The sequence below is a fragment of the Ahaetulla prasina genome, chromosome 2, assembly GCF_028640845.1.
Source record: "Ahaetulla prasina isolate Xishuangbanna chromosome 2, ASM2864084v1, whole genome shotgun sequence".
Lineage (NCBI taxonomy): Eukaryota > Metazoa > Chordata > Lepidosauria > Squamata > Colubridae > Ahaetulla > Ahaetulla prasina.
Genome location: NC_080540.1, coordinates 91,795,315 through 91,814,681, shown reverse-complemented (window position 1 = coordinate 91,814,681; position 19,367 = coordinate 91,795,315). Strand labels below are relative to the sequence as shown.

At 38.0% G+C, this 19,367-nt stretch overlaps 1 protein-coding gene across 2 annotated transcripts in view; it reads left to right on the top strand.

The window, feature by feature from the left end:
* Window positions 1–3,970: 3,970 nt before the first annotated feature.
* The window catches only part of CNOT6 (CCR4-NOT transcription complex subunit 6), a 62,142-nt gene continuing 46,745 nt past the window's right edge, over window positions 3,971–19,367 (top strand). The window contains exons 1-2 of one of the 2 annotated variants that reach the window (XM_058166531.1): window positions 4,105–4,123; window positions 12,000–12,101. The gene's annotated coding sequence lies outside the window, so the exon portion shown is untranslated. Of the gene's footprint in view, window positions 4,124–11,999; window positions 12,102–19,367 lie in introns of both variants that reach the window. The other variant, XM_058166530.1, reaches the window with a different exon arrangement.

Sequence of the window (19,367 nt, the reverse complement as noted above, 5' to 3'; positions counted from 1 at the left end):
AAATTCACAGGTACCATGTACTTTTCAATTAAAAAATCTTTTAGAATTACCTTCTATCCCATAAATGTATGACATTTTCTAATGGTAAGATCCGGCTAAAATGCTTTAATGAAATAAATTCAATATTTTCAAAATTCTGAATAGTACAACCTGTACGTTTAGAAAACTAGAAATTATGTACCACTGATCTTACCACTGAATTTACTTGTAGCATAATGTAAACAATTATAGACCTATTTTTTTAAAAAAAGAACTATTTTTTTCAATTACTGGCTTAAATAAGTAGCATGGAATTTCTTTGCAATGTTCAAATGACCTGATCATTTTCATGTCTATCTAGACCCGTTCCAGTCCGGTTTCCGGCCCGGTTACAGCACGGAGACGGCTTTGGTCGCGTTGGTGGATGATCTCTGGAGGGCCAGGGATAGGGGTTGTTCCTCTGCCCTGGTCCTATTAGACCTCTCAGCGGCTTTCGATACCATCGACCATGGTATCCTGCTGCGCCGGTTGGAGGGATTGGGAGTGGGAGGCACCGTTTATCGGTGGTTCTCCTCCTATCTCTCCGACCGGCGCAGTCGGTGTTGACAGGGGGGCAGAGGTCGGCCCCGAGGCGCCTCACTTGTGGGGTGCCGCAGGGATCGATCCTCTCGCCCCTTCTGTTCAACATCTACATGAAGCCGCTGGGTGAGATCATCAGTGGGTTCGGTGTGAGGTACCAGCTGTCGCGGATGACACCCAGCTGTACTTTTCCACACCGGACCACCCCAACGGTTATCAAGTGCTGTCCCGGTGTCTGGAGGCCCTACGGGTCTGGATGGGGAGAAACAGGCTCAAGCTCAATCCCTCCAAGACAGAGAGGCTGTGGATGCCGGCATCCCGGTATAGTCAGCTAAATCCGGCTGACCATCGGTGGCGAGTCATTGGCCCGATGGAGAGGTGCGCAACTTAGCGTCCTCCTGGATGAGCGGCTGTCTCTAGAAGATCATTTGACGGCCGTCTCCAGGAGAGCGTTCTACCAGGTTCGCCTGGTGCGCCAGTTGCGCCTTTCTGGACCGGGAGGCCCTATGCACGGTCACTCACGCTCTTGTGACGTCTCGCCTGGATTACTGCGCTCTCTACATGGGGCTTCCTTGAAGGGCATCCGGAGGCTGCAGTTAGTCAGAATGCGGCTGCGCGGGTGATAGAGGGAGCCTCGTGGCTCCCGCATAACACCCATCCTGCGCAGGCTGCACTGGCTACCTGTGGCCTTCCGGTGCGCTTCAAGGTTTTGGTGACCACCTTTAAAGCGCTCCATGGCATAGGGCGGGTTATCTACGGGACCGCCTACTGCGACCAGATACCTCTCACCGACCCGTGCGCTCTCACAGAGAGGGACTCCTCAGGGTGCCGTCAGCTAGGCAGTGTCGTTTGGCGACGCCCAGGGGAAGGGCCTTCTCTGTGGGGGCTCCCACCCTCTGGAACGAACTCCCCCCAGGACTCCGTCAACTTCCTGACCTTCGAACCTTCCGTCGCGAGCTCAAGACACATTTATTCATCTGTGCAGGACTGGCTTAGATTTTAAATTTAGAGGGGTTTTAAATTGATTTTAATATTTATATTTTATATTTATATTTTTATTTTTAATAATTTGGGCGTTAGAATAAGTTTTTTAAGGATTATTTTAATTTGTATATTGATGTTTTATATGCCTGTGAACCGCCCTGAGTCCTTTGGGAGATAGGGCGGTATATAAATTCGAATAATAAATAAATAAATAAATAAATAAAATGTGATAATTCAGTAAATTATGAAATATCTATATTTCTGTAATTTTTTTAAATACAATTAAAAATTAGTTCCATTTTTTTATTTATCAAAAGTTGCAGTAATCATGGTTTTTAAAACAATTCCCCAAACATTTACAACATTTACATTTTTATCGTCTTTTTAAATTCATTTTCACTTTAAAAAATGTCTTAGCCAAATATTAAAACAAAAGATATAAACACTGAGACAAAACCATCTGTTACATTAAAACAAGTTAATGGTTTAATATTTTTCAAACTTAAGTAAGGAAATGCAGGTAGTCCTCAACTTACGATCACAACTGAACCCAAAATTTCTGTTGCAGACATTTAAGTGAATTTTGCCCCATTTTACAACCTTCCGTGGGCCGGTTTAGCTCAGCCTGGTAAAGCCTGTTATTAAGAACACAGAAGCCTGCAATTACTGCAGGTTCGAGCCCGGCCCGAGGTTGACTCAGCCTTCCATCCTTTATAAGGTAGGTAAAATGAGGACCCAGATTGTTGGGGGGGGCAATAAGTTGACTTTGTAAAAATATACAAATAGAATGAGACTATTGCCTTATACACTGTAAGCCGCCCTGAGTCTTCGGAGAAGGGCGGGGTATAAATGTAAACAAAAAATAAAATAAAAAAATAGTTAAGTGAATCACTGCAGATGTTAATAAAAGTTGTTAACTAAATTTGGCTTCCCCATTGACTTTGCTTGTCAGATCACAAAAGGGGATGATTCAGGTCTGTGCAACCACTGTAAATATGAATTAATTGCCAAACATCTGACTTTTGAACATGTGACCATGGGGATACTGCAAAGGTCATAAGTATGAAAAAACCATCATAAATCACTTTTTTCAGTGCCCTAACTTTGAACAGTCAGTAAATGAAGTGCTGTTAAGTCGAAGGCTACCTATACTTTCGTTAGTTTTGATTTTTTTGATTTACTGTATAGTAGTTTGTCATGGTTTTTTCCCTAGATTTTAAAAAACTTAATATCTAGGGAGACCTTTACAAGATTAAACTGACTTGGTGTACTTCACTTCCTACCAGGGGTGAAAACTACTTACCTTCCCTACTGGTTTGGAAGTGTGCATGCAGAGGGTCAGAAACGGGTTACTTCCTGGTTAAAACCAGGAAGTAACGATGTCCAGGCAGGTGGGCGGAGTCTCACACTGCCACCACTATCAGTTCACTGAACCATGCGCCGCTGCAGCTGCTACCAGTTCGCACTAGCCGGACAGAACCGGCAGAATTTCACCACTGCTTCCTACCATTTTAAGGCATGCTGCCAATGAGTGAACACGTGAACTACGGTCACTGATCCTCCTATCCAGTTTTTTTAAAACCATCCAATCTAGCTCCCATTACCACAACTGTAGTACAGGTAGCCCTAGACCACAATTGAGGCCAAAATTGTTTGTTGTTAAGCGAGACATTTATTAAGTTTTGCTCCATTTTACAACTTTTCTTGCCACAGCTGTTAAGTGAATCACTGCAGTTGATAAGTCAATAACCCAGTTATTAAATCAATCTGATTTGCCCATTGACTTTTCTTGTCAGAAGGATGCAAAATGATTATGGTCGCACGTGTGAGCCAGTTGCCAAGCATCTGAATTTTGATCGTGCGATCATGGGGATGCTGCAAAGGGCATTAACTGTGAAAAAACGGTCATGGGTCACTTTTTTCAGTGCTGTTGTAATTTTGGAACTAAACGAACTGTTGTAAGACGAGGACTACCTGTCCTCGATTTCTGCTTGCTAGAGTAGGTAAATATTATTGCCCCTGCATCTATGGGCCCATAGTTTCAAATCTACTCAGCACAGCCCTGAGATTTTTTGATAAGCAGTCTCTCCAACCATTCGGGTCCTACTGACACCCTCCGCCCCCCACCCTCCCCAGTCCGGGGAGTTCTCTCCCGAGACGGGCAATGCCTCGACTTGCAACCGCTCCTCTTCGGCGGGGCTGCGGACGCAGCTTCTTCTCTTTCTCCGGCGGCGCCGCGTCCCTCTAAAGACCCGTCCTCCCCGTCTCCGCCTGCGTCCCTCCGGCTCTGCACAACCATAGCCGCCCGCCGAGCTTGCCCCGCGCTGGCCGTCCAATCGCGGCGAGGAGTGGGCGGCCGAGCCGAGCGATGTGGGCCGGGCCTAGGCGGTCCCCGTGCCGTCGTCGCCGCTGCCGCCGCCATGATGCTTGTTTGCTTTCAATGAGTGTGAGAAGGAGGCGGAGGAGGAAAAGGAGGAGGAGGCGAAGAAGGAGGCGGGGGGAGCCAGTTCTCCTGTCCGGCCCGCGGCAGGAAACAAAGAGCCAGGCCGGCAGCTCAGAGACGGGGATGCTGCAGTTACAGGTACGGGGGAGGGGGGGCGAGGGAGGGGGAGGCGCGGGCGGGGCGGTTCCGCTCCTTCCTCCGTTGCCCCCTCTGGAGGATCGATCGGGGGCGGCCGACCTGGGGCAGACGGAGGGGCGGAGGTGGGCAACCGAGGAGGGAAACGGTCGGGGCTCCTCGGGGTTAATGACTGCCGAAGTGAGTCTGCTGGGAGGCAGAAAGGTCGGCGGCGTGGGGGCGGGTGTTTAGAAGCGGGCGCCGATACCCCGGAGCTGGGGAGGAAGCGAGGAAACCCGACCGTTGGGTCGAGATGTCGTGGATGGGGTTGGGGGGGTTGGTAGATGATGGGTGCTGTGGGGGTCGGGGGAGCAGATGGTGAGCGGATGCTGGGGGCCGGCAGAGCCAGCGTAGTAGTCGGCGCGGGTTGGGGAAGAAGAGGAAGCGAGAATTACTACTCTGGAGAGTAAGAGAGGTGTTGTTCTCAGGGGGAGGGGAGCGAGGGAGGGATGGGAATAGGGACGAGCGCGAGACCCAGCTAGCCGGGAGAGGGTGGGAGGCATGAATTGGGTGGAGCGGTTGGTGAGGAATTCTGAAGGGGCTGCGGGGGGAGGGAAAGCTCGGGAGTGGGGGCCCTGCCAGCACTACCGGAAGGAAACGGGGGTTGGCGAGCATTCGCTCGAAAGGGATCTATTGCCGTCGGGGGAGGGTTGTGTACAAGGTCTCTTAAATCTTTACCGGGGAGGGGGCGTGTGTGTGCATGTGTGTGTGTGAGAGAGAGTGGGGGGGGGGGAGAAATATGGTGCTGGGGATGACGATCTGGGGAAGCTTTAGAGCTGACGGAATGGATCCAGAAAGCTGGGCTTTTTTAAGGGAAGCCAAGGAGCCTTCTTGAGGGGTGGCAAGAACCGTCCGAGTCCCTAAGAAGAAAAAGTTTTTGAGTCTGCGAAAGAGGATGGATGTTTTGCACTAAAAGGGGCGGGTGAGCCTTCCTGGAAGCTATGGGAAGGTTCTGGAGGAAGTGACGTGTGCTCGGTCCTTGTTGACAAGAGCTGGGGTGGCAGGGGGGAGGAAGGGGTGGGTGGGCGGGGGTGAAGCTTTTCCTTGACGTTTGGAAGCTCATTAAGTAACTTGTCCCCGCCCCCCCCTTCATTACGCTTGGCTCCAGTGCACAGATATCCTTTTAGTATCCGTTTATACTAAAAACAACAACAACCCCAAAACAAACAAAAACCAATTAAGGGAATAATGACATGAGATGAAACAGGTTTAACCAAACCGAAGGCTGCTGCAACTCTTCAGGGCTATTTTGAAATAAATGAAAGGAAAAAAGGAGACTCCACCGCTAAGGCAGTGTCTCTTCCTCTCTGCCATCTGAAAGAAAAATAGATGAGGACTTTAAGGAAATCTGCAGACCAAAAAACCTGATTGCTGGGAACAGGATCCATAGTTGGTGATAAATTGAAGCTTGCTTTGGACTATGTGGTGCTGAGAGGCCTAGTTGGTAATACGGATGTGACAATAGAAGGTCTGTGTCTGAAATAGAAAGGAAAGAGCATTAGCTGAAATGATTGGCAGCTGTGCTAGCCAATGTAGTAAAACAAGGGCAGGAGTTGAGTGTATGTGTAGAAAGACAGCTGGCCCACGGAGACAGCAAACCCCACATATAGGTGTAAACTGAAGAATTGAAATGCAAATGTTTGAGGCTAGGGTATAAAAATAAGACTGTTTCCTGTTCTTTGAGTAGAGAGAATTATTCAGTAAAGTTGGTGAGAAATCTGAACTTTCTTATGGTTGGAAATAAAAGAAAAGCCTACTTGGCCAACAAAAATGGTAAATTGCACTTTTGGAAGCCATGTTTTATGTGATATTTCCATATGTACTGTTATTTTCATATTGGCCATTTTGAGTATGTAAGCATTTAACCTGTAAATGTTTGCTAATAAACTTTTGTATTAACTTATCAGTAACTTACCTGTTGTCTGTTGCAACAGTGTAATTATTAATCTTACATAGTATGTGGCAAGAGAGTTGATAACATTTTCCAAAATATTATGTTATGGGGTTATTTCAGAATTTTTCAATATCTTAATAAACTAGATAATGATATGATTATACACTTAACTCTTTGTGTTCATATGATTATGTTAAACAAATTTCAATGAAGATGTGAACTGTATTCTAAATAGTTATAAATTTTGGCATTTCAAAATTATTAGGTTGATAACAGACTTAAAATTCAAGAGGATTAATGTTTTGTGTGAAAGGTTTGCAAATATTAACTGGTGAGTGTATTGTATTTTGCACTTGTTTTTATCCTAGAGCAGGTGTCATAATTGGGGATTTATCAACATTTTCACTAGGGTAATTTTACAGAATTACCTATTCACCTTGTGTTCTCTCTACTGATTTGAGTGGATTCTGGAGTGTGATGCTAGGAATGAAGCCTTCTCTGGAGATTTATTCATATTATTCTTGAAATCATTCACATGTGGATTAAAGCTTTATTCCTTTTTCACCTGAATTTCTTGGATCAGTTCATTTTTATAAAGGTGTCTGATATGTATCACGTTGTTGAACTTTTGAACACACTCATGTTCAGTCTGTTAAATGTATCTGAATCATTGAGAAAGGACATATTAAAATAAATACATGAGCATAATCTTTTTTAGGATTTTATGTCTTCATTTTTTCTCTTTTGATTCCTTGAGATTATAGTTTTACATAATGATAAATTTTTATAGTTTTCATTGTAAAAGGAAAACTAAACTCAGTGACACTATTGTATAATTTTTCTTTGGTGGAAAAGTTAAATCAGGACTGTAGAGAATGTTTCTAAATGAAATGAATTTGTATATATTAAATTGTGTTCATTGAATATGAAATAGATATAGTTTAAATGCGTGGCCATATGTTGCGATTTAGTTTTCGAATGCAGGATCCTCTGTGAGGATTTGGGGGATCATATTCCAATTATTATGTGTCTTAATACAAGTTGTGTGATTTTGTACATTTTAATTTTTGTTTTATAGATGCTGTAGTGATGGGGTGTACAGTTGTTCATGAAATCTATAAGTTTATGTGCAAAATATTATTTTAGCTGAGATAAGTATGAGAAATGATGTTATGAACTCCAGTTGTAACACTTGAACTAAGTGGCAGAACAATAGGATGATTTGAAGTTCAATTTTATAAAGTTACTGGCCTTCAAACTATAAGACTCTTATTTTCTTATGGTAATGATAGACATATGGAACTTTCGGTCTGTTGTTTGTTAACATTTATCAATAAAAATTAGTCTAGTGCAGTGATGATGAACCTTTTCGGCATCGAGTGCCCAAATTGGAACGTACGTGTGTGTGTGTGTGCATGCGCGCATGCTGGAGCATCAGAAACCCAAAGACCAGCTGGCCGGTGCGCATGCGCACACCAGCCACCTGGTCTTTGGGTTTCTGCTGCTCGCATGCACACTGGCTACCTGGTCTTCGCATGCACCGGAACAGTGGGTCTTTGGGTTTCCGGCACTCTGGCGTGTGTGAAGATCAGCTGGATGGTGTGCATGCGCACACTGGAAACAAGAAGAGCTGGTGACGGCACGCATGCCCACACAGAGAGCTCTACGTGCCAGAGGTTCGCCATCATGTGTCTAGTGAATCATCCCACAGGATAGGAAGGAACAGTATCTTGTGATTTACACTTGTATTCCGAGTACCTGGAAGAGGCTTTCGCTGGTGATGATGAGTTGAAGTGATCACACTTCTTTTGCAGGTCTTTTTCTTGCTATTTACAATATATTTACTGGAAGAGCCATTTTACTTCATGAAGCATAAAAACCAGGCCTTCTTCCTTTGGTCCGTCCTGTATTGTGGACCGTTTTGTTCCTTCCTTAACCTATGATTTTAAGTACTATCTTATTCTTATAATATAGTACTATCTTATTCTTATAAATTACAAAGCAAGCTGGAAGGAAGGGTGCATCTTTCCTTTATCACAGACTGATTTAGAAAGTGAAGTTTGTTCATGCAAGACCAGCAATTACTGTATTTATAATATGTCCAAAAATTCACTATCTGTGTGTTTAACGTAGCAATATTTCATGCTGGTAGCAGAGGAAAGGCATAATCCTTTATAAGCTTTGCTACCAACTCTTGGATCTTCATTAGACAAATGAAAAGGACTTTTGCATCATCTATGTCCGAAATGGAAATGGTAGATTGGTAGATGAGGATGGATGAAATCCTTCATATTATTGCCTGAACTCTTCTATTTTCTGTGATGAATGAGATTTCTGTCTTCAAATAGAACCCGAATGAACCGTCGGGGGCAAAGCATTCCGGCCTCTTTTAGTAATCTTGCCCACCTAGATGAAACATTTATTGCAGCCAGGAGAGTGAGTCATATGTTGCATTAATCCATAGTTTACACATTTATAGTGGTGTGATTCACATATAACATAGATCTAACAGCTAGTCACACAATTTCATAGTGCAATAAGATATATTAGCTTATATTGTGAGAGCATTCTGCTTAAAATACTCTAGACAATCTGGTTACTTCAGACTGAAGTATGATACTAAGCAAATATTATAAAACATACAGTAATTTAGTGGAGCAGTGTGGTAATTTAAACTAGATTAATTTACAATGAGTTTAAAAATAAATGTAATCTTGATTGGCTAAACAACTAGCATCCTGCAGTGTAAAGTAGGTTAAACTGTGGAAATATTTGGAAGTCAGTATAGGTAGTCCTCAGTTTACGACTACAATTGAGCCCAAGATTTCTGTTGCTAAGCAAACCTTTGTTAAGTGAATTTTGCCCATTTTATGACCCTTCTTGCCACAGTTGTTAAGTGAATCTGCAGTTCTTATATTAGTAACATAGTTGTTAAGTGACTCTGGCTTCCCCATTGGCTTTGCCTCACAAAAGGTCACAAATGGTGATCAAATGATCCCGGGGCACTGCGGCTGTCATAAATATGAGCTTATTGCCAAGTGCCTTAATGGGGATACTGCAAATGGTCATAAGTGTGAAAACTGGTCAACAGTTTCAGTGCTGTTGTAACTTTGAACAATCATTAAATGAACTGTTGTAAGTTGAGACTACCTGTATATTAAAACTTACGTATTTCTATTCTTAAAACACTTATGATTCAAAATGACTATTCAGAGAAAAAGCATAAATAATTCCCCAAAATGTCTGGTTTAAAAATAAATTTGACAATTTAGTCTTGGCGAGCTAAACATATTTCCTGAAAAAGCTGAAAATAGATTAATGCTTAGTTGTTGTTTTTTAAAAAAGCAAACATTTTGATAAGTTTAAACAACCACTGTTGAACTAGTTTTTTTTATGAGAACACTTCTTGTTACATGCTTACTGAATAACTTGGGCTTTGTATTCAGAACTGGAATTCTAAGTCAGTTTTCCTTATACACTTGCATTGAATATGATATAGGATATGAAATTAGTCATTTGAATCCCTATTTTTTTCAGTGGATGCTTGCCCCTGTGTTAGATGGAAAGAGTGCAAATGAAGAAAATGATATGTGTTCACTTACCTGCTTTGGGAGCTGGATTGAAAATTGGGCCGAGGATGACACATGCAGAGCATGTATTATTTTCCCATTTAAACAAATATCGCAAAGTTTGTGTAATGTTTAGGGAATCGCTCATGCTAAGACCAATAGAAAACAGCTTGCATTTTTATTTAGATGTCTTGCCGAATCTGCAGTAATACAAAAACTACAAATAAGTAAAACTGATTTTTCTTTAGCAAAATGAATCATGGTCTGATATAATTAACATTTGAGAAACAAGATTTCCCCACTGTCAATGAAAGTAAAAGTAATGGATAGCATAATCCTTGGTAGCAGTCTATAAACATTAATAGATTACTGGAATTGCATCTTTTTATGCAATATAAAGTCTTTTTTATATTGTAGTGGTCAGTTGTTAAAATTGTTGCATGACATGAAGCTTGCTGAACCTCAGAACTCTAATATAGTAGCTGTTATGTTTTGCTATATTTCCACAAATTGCAAAAAAAATTGCAGCACTATGTATAAATAAATGTATAAAGCATTGTGTATAAATTATACACAATAAAAATTAATAAATTGTATGATTAGGATATTATATAATGTGTGTAACAAGGTTTCAGAATAAAAGGTATAATAAACTGTATTTGTTAACATAGAATTTGAATGAGGGAAATATTCTGTTCCTTATGTAAGAGAGAAATTGCATGGTACAATATGAAATTTCTTAATTACTCTGAAAAGAATTTCAATTTTTACATGAGTCTTAAGCCAAATATTAATTTTACTTACCCAGTTTTATTTTTGTAATAGGTGCACAAACACAAATGCCCATGTGGACAATCTTCTTCCAGCATCCGCTTACCTACCAATACTATTTGTCTCTCTTAATTGCTTGAAGCACAGTCTACTTATAACATAATTAGGTCTGGAAAGAAGCTTAACAGGGGCTGTATTTTGCTAGAAAACTAAATTCATTTATGTTGTGCACTGAAAATAGCTTTCTTGTTTATTACCACAACATCTGTTTACTCGAATATCAGTTCCTCATTTTTCTATCATTTATTTCTACTACTTATGATTGGAAATGATTATTTGCTTGTATATGTGTTTGTAGTTATGCTTTTTCCTACTAAGGTTTAATGTTTTCAATATAGTATTTTCTGCTTCTTTTTGAAAGAATCTTTTCAGTGTAATATGATCTCTACCAAGGGGCCATTTTTATATAGGTTCATTGAAGCTAGTGAACGACAGCTTGACTTGTTGGATGTCATGTCTTCTTAACACATGACAAATCTATTTCCATTATCTGGTTTTCATTATGTCCAAGATTGTCATTACTTTACACTTTTCTAGATTTCTTCATTTCAGCTTCTTATTGGAAATATAATGTCAAAGACTCAATGTAAACCACAATAGTAATTTTTTTTGTGGTTTACCATCTTAAACTATAATAGACCAGGAACTGCAGACATAACTGTATCCACCATTGTATCAAAAGGTATTGTTAAAAGTAATAATGTAGTTTATCCAAGAATGCTTACATTCTGGCGAAGTTTTCTACGTAAAGGCCAAGTATTTTTCTATATGATTTATTTATTTATTTCAGTCAATGATCAATCCAAATTTTAGAAAATGATAGAGAGAAAGGGTGCAATAAAACCAAGTGAACAAATATGTTACGATTAAACAAATAAGTGATACAACAGTGTAACTAAAATTCTTGAATAAAAATTGTATCTTAATCAAAAAGAGGAAGTAAATATTCAATTTATAAAATAATTTGACCAAAAAATCATTCTATTAAAATTTAAAAATTGAATATAAATCACAGCATATACAAGAATTATAAGATACAAATATAAAAGTAATTACTAACATAAGCTTGAGACCAATTGTTTATGCACATGCAGGGCTATAACACAAAACCTAGTTACAAGTCCTCTGTGGTTGGAATTTCCATATCTATATTTTTTCCCCAGTTTTTTGTTTAATCTTCATCATTAATGTTTTTATTGTGTTATAAAATAATGTAAAATACAAAGTAAATAGGAAAGCAGTGGGGGAGGGAAAGTGGAAGGAGAAGTAAGGAAAGAGAAGAATAAAAAAAGCAAAAGAAGCATTGACTTCCAACTCTCTGTTACTCTCTCTACTTTTGTTTTCACATGGAGATCGCTTCTGAACTTCATGCTTGATGTGGAGACGAAACTCTGACTTTGGGTTTTACCAATTAGACTGATAGATCTTTATAGAAATGGCTTGTTCATATTACTATGAAAAAGCAAAAAGTTGTGATTCGATGTTTATGCCTTACTTTACTGTAACAGAATTTTCATATCTAACAGAATATCTTAAAATTCCTCAGGCCAACCTGGAACATAGGACGACAGAGGAAAGATTAGACCTCTTTGAATATCACAGTGTAACAGCACATGCAGGACGGGTTCAATTGAATCCTCATCAAAGGGTAGGTTCAGCTAGGCATATAATTTTATTAAATTTCCCATATAGAGCTGGTGAGGGAAGGCTGTTGAATCTGGCTCTTCAAAAGAACTTTAATTGTGATGGGGAGATTAATGATAATTGGCTGGTTTCCCTCTGGAATAATTAAACTGAATTTATATAGATTTAGGAATAAGACCTTTCTTATTCTGATAATCAATGTCCAGGAGCCATTCTCTAATTACTTTCTTAGTCTGAATAAATTCAAAAAAGCTGTGAGAACTCAAAAGAAAAGCCACAGGAAGGGTGGGTTTTTTAACCATGTAATTTATCAGATAGTGTGGATGGACTCAATGGAAGCCACTGGAATACAGTGGCACTTGACCCAGTAATTAATAATTAATAACCAAGTTCTTAACCTACTTTTGGATATGCATTTTGAGACATGGAACAGAATTCTGATCAACTTAATTTGCACCATTTCCATTTATTTGGGTAAGGACTTAGCTGGGAACCATAAAGCAGCTGAGTCAGAGATTTAGCTGTTAATAGTTTTAAAGCCACAGGGATACCTTCTTCGTCTTTAGTGTGAACGAACTTTAGAATGGCTAAATATTCATTCCATGACCCCATGTCTTGAAGATCAAACCTAAGTATGCAAAAAACATTCTCCTGTTCAGTCTTTTGGCCATCTGTTATCCAGTGGAGACTCCTAAATGTTTTAGCAAATACTGTTATTTTGGTCTTTTAGCAGTTAATCACAAGTTGATATTCCCTGCAGTAGCACACTAAGGTGTTAAGAGTGGTTAAAACCAGCTGCAGTGGGGAAATAATGACTGCATGAAGTAATAAAGGGACAGTCACATGTGCAATTCTGGGGAGGATGAAAGCTTGGGTTTATGAGTTTGTACCCATAGAAATAAAAGCACAAACTTTAAATGTCAAACGGAATAGAACAGTGTTTTTCTTTTTAGAATCTCCTATATAGACATATTCCTATGCTTTTTCAGTGAGTAACTGTGTTAAGAAAATCTCTTTGATTTTGCAGACCAGTTCCTCCTAATATTCTGATTGGAAACATGAGATTTAGCATGGCATAATGATTAATGTGCTGGATGAAGAGTATAGAGACACAGGTTCTAGTCCTCCCTTAGGCATGGAAGCCAGTGGATGACCTTGGCATAGTCACTCCCTCTCATCCCAATCAATGTCAGGCACTGCATTAAGCTGGCTGAATCAAAATTCCTCACTGCACCATGCATGGATAAGCTTCATTGGAAGAACTAGATGGGCATGATGCAAGTCAAGCAATCTGTGCAACTAAGCAAGAAACACTAAAAAACAACAACCCTGTTTTGATTAGAAGAATTTCTTATATATTAACACTTTTAAAGACTAAGAATGCAGTCAGTGTATGTAAAATGATAGGCTTAATCTAATGTGTAATAGATGAATTCAATTTATCACTTGTTTGGTATTTCCACCTTTCTTGTTGACTGTTCTCCCAAGTGATCTGGTGAAACTTAAAGTTAAAAATGACAAAAGGAGCTTTATGATGCCTAGAGGAATCGTCGTTTTTCTTTTATCACTACCTCTTCTAGACAGGCTGCCTGATGCATCATGCTAAATTATAAGGTAGTTTTCTAGTTTTTGACTTCTGTTATTGTGTGAAGCTTTTGACTAGATTTACATATGCAAAGCATACTTTATCTAACTATGATTTAATGTATAAACCACAGTTGTGTAGGTTATTGTTAAGCCATAAATTACATTTTACCAACTATGAGATCCACATATCATGCTAAACCAGGAAAACCTATAGCTGAACATGTTGTACAAATCAGATTGCTGTTTAGGCATTCTGTATCACCTCCATTTCCTTATCTTGCTTGCCTTGGATCCAGCTCTTGGTCCTACTTCTTCCACATCTCAGTGATCCAATTTATTTTTCTTTATTCATTACTAATATCAATATCCACATTATGTTAAGTATTTTATCTGGAATAATGCAATCTCCTCACAAGTGAGATCATTAAGTGAATTGATTATAAGGTTCATAACAATTAACTGGATTTTAACTCTGATTTAAGGGCTAAAAAGAAAATGAAGTATAACATAATTTTAAATTGTATTACATTAACAGGCTTTATTGTAAAAATAGTTCACTCCAACGACTGAGCTCCAATTCTTGAAAATGTTAGAGATGGTGACCTAGACTTTCAAATATATATTTTTTTATTTTCTAAAAAGGCTTAACTTACTTCACCGATAAATATGAATTATTTGAAAATCTTTGATGTATAGTAGTAAAAATGGTAGGAATTCAAATATTCTGCCTTAAGTAGTTAAAACAATGCAAAAAAGCTCTTCAGATTTCCAGTTTTTAGCATGTTTGCTCAAATTCCTTTTATACCAAATAAGAACATTACTCTAATTGGATTTGGTCTTGTTTTTCTTAATGATGTTTGCAACTCTTCTAGTGATCAGCCTTTTGCAGTTTCCAGTGTGGATTAGGCTGGGAATATTGCAAGTCTAACATTGGGGTGTAAAATTCAGAGAAGTGTAAAATTTATTTAATATTCTGGTATACTTTTAGTGGTAAATATTGTGTAAATTTTGAAGCTTTACATCAGTTGGGAGATAGGACTTCAGTGGGAAAATCTTTGTTTAAAAAAATCATAGGATACTATAAATATACCTAAGGTACCAAGAAGCTAGGCCTGCACTTTAGAGACTTGATGCTCCTCATTCTTTTTATTCAAAATAAATAATTGTTTTGCAAAAATATCTTTTAAAACATTCATTCCAGGCTATTATATGGTGTAACATTTACAGTGTCCGTATGATATTTAGAAAGAGAATTTCTTTTCAGGAAGCTAGTGCTCTAATAGGATTCTGTTTGGACTTACTGAAGTGAAAAAATAATAAGAGCTTTATGATAGCACATAAGCATCACTTTCATAAAAAGTTAATGGGTGCTAAACATCTAATATCTCAATCAGTTGTATCTATTTTTAAAATTGAAGATCGCTAGGAATTTGCTGAGCTGTTTGAATGAGCTCTTTGTTTCTCTTAGCAAGCTATATTATATTCCCTATACTGTAGTTTGGAATTTAGTATTTACATCTGAAATCTAGTTTTTGCTGACATAGAGCTAATTTATTTAAAATACAGTAGTTGCATATTTTGGAGATATTTCCAAATGCAACTTTCACCAAACTTGAATTGTCCTACTCTTGGGACTGCAATGCTCAGAATTAAGAGTATTTTTAATCAATCATGATTTATTATAATGTAAAATAATTTTTGGTGCATTGAATTATGTGTACCCTGGTATCTATTAATCTTTTTTAGGCTTTTGATACTGTGAATTGCAATATGATTTGCTTTTTGAGGTAATCCTGGCTAGTGAGCTTCCAAAATCTAATGTGGTATGACCTGTTTTTTTCTGTTATTTTTGAATTTCCTCATCCATTTTAGTTTGCTTATACAAAATAAGACAAATATAATTAGGCAATTAGAGTTAAATTCATCTCATTGCTTACTGAATATCTAGTTATGGCTGAGACCTTATTAAATTGACTGAATTCATGAAACATAGACCATTAATAATATTAACTTTATAGTGAGATTTTTTTGTATTTATTACATATAATTTAGATCTACCAGGAATTGTTGATTGTTTAGAATATACAAACAACTGAATAAATAGTACTGTAATGTGTAAATATGTAAACCTAAAACATAATTGAAGATTCAAGTACTTGAGTTTTCAGTTGCTCAATACTTGAAGGGAAGTATTCATTTAACTACATTTTGTGAACTTTCCTATATATTTTGTAGATCAGAAATGTGGAATCATGTTAAAAAAACTTCACCTGAGTATATAGAGAAATCTTGGTAGTAGAACGTATCTAGAAATCATGATGATCTGGAATCATTCAGTAAGTTACAAAATTGAAGAATTAAAGGAAGAAAAAAGATTAAAATTAGGCAGAAAATGAAAAATACAAAACTTGTTTGGCTACATTAATATGGCTGTTTAATCATGTTTACGGATACATGATTTATAAAGTCTGAAATGAAATGGAAAAGGGAATTTGCCTATGTCTTGCAACAAATAATCCACCAATGTCTATCAGTCTTTAGTAACCCAATTCCTGCCTCCCACATGATACAGTTAAAGAATTATATAAATATATAGATAACCAATGTTCAATGCTCAAAAGTCAAAACTGCAACAGACTCTACAAACTACAGACTTGTACTATAGGAAGCGCTACAAGTGAACGAATCAATCTATTTTGCTTCCTCTTAGGATGGAAAGTAAGAGAGTTGTTGTCAAGGTTCCAGAAAAACCTCTTCTGCATAAAAAAAACTCAGAAGCCATTGTCTTTCAGAGTTCTTTACTAGCATGAGGAAACTGGCACACGATGAGTGAAATTCCAAAACTGAACTTCCGGATTCTTTCCCCAGTTATACAAACCCCAAGAGTCCCACCCCCCTAACCCCTTTGCTAGTCACATGGTCCCACGTTCTCCCAGTTCATTCGAATATCTTCTCACCACTCCTCCTGCAGATGTGAACACCATCCGACCTTGACCGCTTGAAGAATGTTACCATACCCCTCAACCCCCCTTCTTCCCCTCAGGGGAAAAATGTGGCAGCGTCTGGAACCCTAAAGTCTAGTATGGTTTCCAGGCCTGACAGTTGTGAGGAAATTAAAGAGACATGTAGTCTTGGATTTAATTAAAGTTGCTTTTTGTTTCTTTGAAACAACATTGTTCTGTACAAAGGAATCTTATCACTAATGTTACATTCCATATCATTTCCAAATCACATTGCTTAACCAGTCAATATTAGTGAACTATTACAGCAGTAAACATGCAAATTGATAAAATCTGAATCAAAATCATGTCACATGTTTTCACTATGTATCAAATAATTGTGGACTATGCAAATATAGACTAATTAAAGAAACATTAGCTGCTCTGACCACATTTTAGCTAATGAAATCTAAATGATCTCTTTTGATTTCTTGCCTTAAAAATTAAAATCTTGTAAAAAGGAATCTACTGCAGCTATTTTTACTGCTTCTATATTATGTGGTGTTTTGCACCCAATCTAGATAAACCTGTCTTCATATTTATTAAATTTAAAATAGAGTCTACTAATTGCATAAATGCTAGGTGCTTAAGAGACAACTTTTCAATCAATGTGTATGTTTTTATTTTATTTTTTTGCATGGAGAACCTTCTATTGTTGAGCCTCAGACGCTCAAATTAAGCCTCGTTTGTTAAGCTTTCCCTAATCCAGTGAATCATAGGCATAGGAGAATGGCCTGTAATTCTTGCTGTGAAACCTCCCAGGGCAGGTTATACTCTCTGTGCTTACTGTAGTGGTTTCTTGAGGTTGAAAGCATTGATCATATGTTGGGCAGGTATACGATGCAAGAAGTACAATGCATTTGTTTTTCTGGGCTTAAAATAAATATAGCTGTATGTTCATAGTTTGCCCACCATTTTACACCAAGTATTTTATCAAATATAGGTAGTCTTTGACATACAACAGTTCATTGAGTGACCCTTCAAAGTTACAACAGCACTGAAAAAAGTGACTTATGACTGTTTTTCACAGTTATGACTTTTCCAGAATCCCTATGATCCTGTGATCAAAATTCGGATGCTTGGCAACTGGTTCACACTTATGACTCTTGCTGTATCCCAAGGTCATGTGATCTCCTTTTGCAACCTTCTGACAAGCAAAATAAATAGGGAAGCCAGAGTCACATAACAGCCCTGTTAGTAACTTAACAACTGTAGTGAATTGCTTAACAACTGTGGCAAGAAAAGTCATAAAATGGGACAAACCTCCCTTGGCAAGTGTCTCACTTAAGAGCAGAAATGTTGGGCTCAATTGTGGTTGTAAGTCAGCTATATGTAAATGTATTTACAGAAGGCTTTTGATTTTGTGGAGGCTTCACTGAGTTCACATTTACAATTTCACCTTTTTGTTTATGACCCCTTTCTTTATCTCCAAAGTTCTTCCATAGAGTTTTTAAATGCTCTGGAACAAATTCATAGGAACACAGGGGCTACAGAAAAAGAGAAAATCGAGGGAAATTCTTTCCTCTTTCACTTAGGAATATTTGAACTGATTCAAAGATCTTTAATCTGTTGACACAGTTGATTTATCTCTTACTTTATATGTCTGAAAAAATAGAATAGAATAGAATAAGAATAGAATAGAATAAAATAGATTTTTTTATTGGCCAAGTGTGATTGGACACACAAGGAATTTGTCTTGGTGCATATGCTCTCAGTGTACATAAAAGAAAAGATACCTTCACTAAGGTACAACACTTACAACACAATTGATGGTCAATATATCAATATAAATCGTAAGGATTGCCAGCAACAAAGTTACAGTCATACAGTCATAAGTGGAAAGAGATTGATGATGGGAACGATGAGAAGATTAATAGTAGTGCAGATTTAGTAAATGGAATATGAAAGAGTTATAAAAGTAAAATTCTAGTGTACAAAGAGAGCACACAAAACTTCTAGCAGTATCTTTCCCCATTTCAATAGTTTTCAGGATCCATGTGTCATTCAGTGTGATGTAGTAGGGAATGACTGAGAGCTATAACACTCCCTCCCCTTTTTAAAAAAAAGATTAACTGGAAAAAGCGACCAACTAGAAGCAGTACAAGGCAGGCTTCTATAGCTTTTCCTGTGTACAGAAAATTTAATTTAACAGAATAATTGCTATTACTTTCTTATCTAATTAAAAGTATAGAGTTTTAACTTCATTTGCATTTAGGCATTTTTTTAAAAAAAAATACAGTATTGGGCCTGTATCAGATTTAGTCAATTTCCTGAAAAATGGGATAAATTGACGGATGCAAGAATTTAGATTTTATTCTGTCACTTGTTTTACTGATGTATACAAGTTACACCCACCAGAACAAAAGCCTTTTCCTTTTTTTACCCATCTGTGCTGAGATTTGTCCCATAATTTAGATTGACCCTGATTAGATCAATTTGCATCTGAGAATGTAGGCATCTTCTAGAATGTAAGGATAACTGCAATCCACATGAACTTGATATCTGAAAAAGATGTTGAGAATACCCTAGAGAATACATTCTGATTTATGCAGCAACATTTTACATAACTGCTGTAAATAAGGTCATTGAATATATTAGGATTGATTTTTGACTTGACTAATTTTTTAAAATTATCTGAGCCTTTTAGAAGGAAGCCCTTATCTAAAATCTCTCTAGGAATGCAA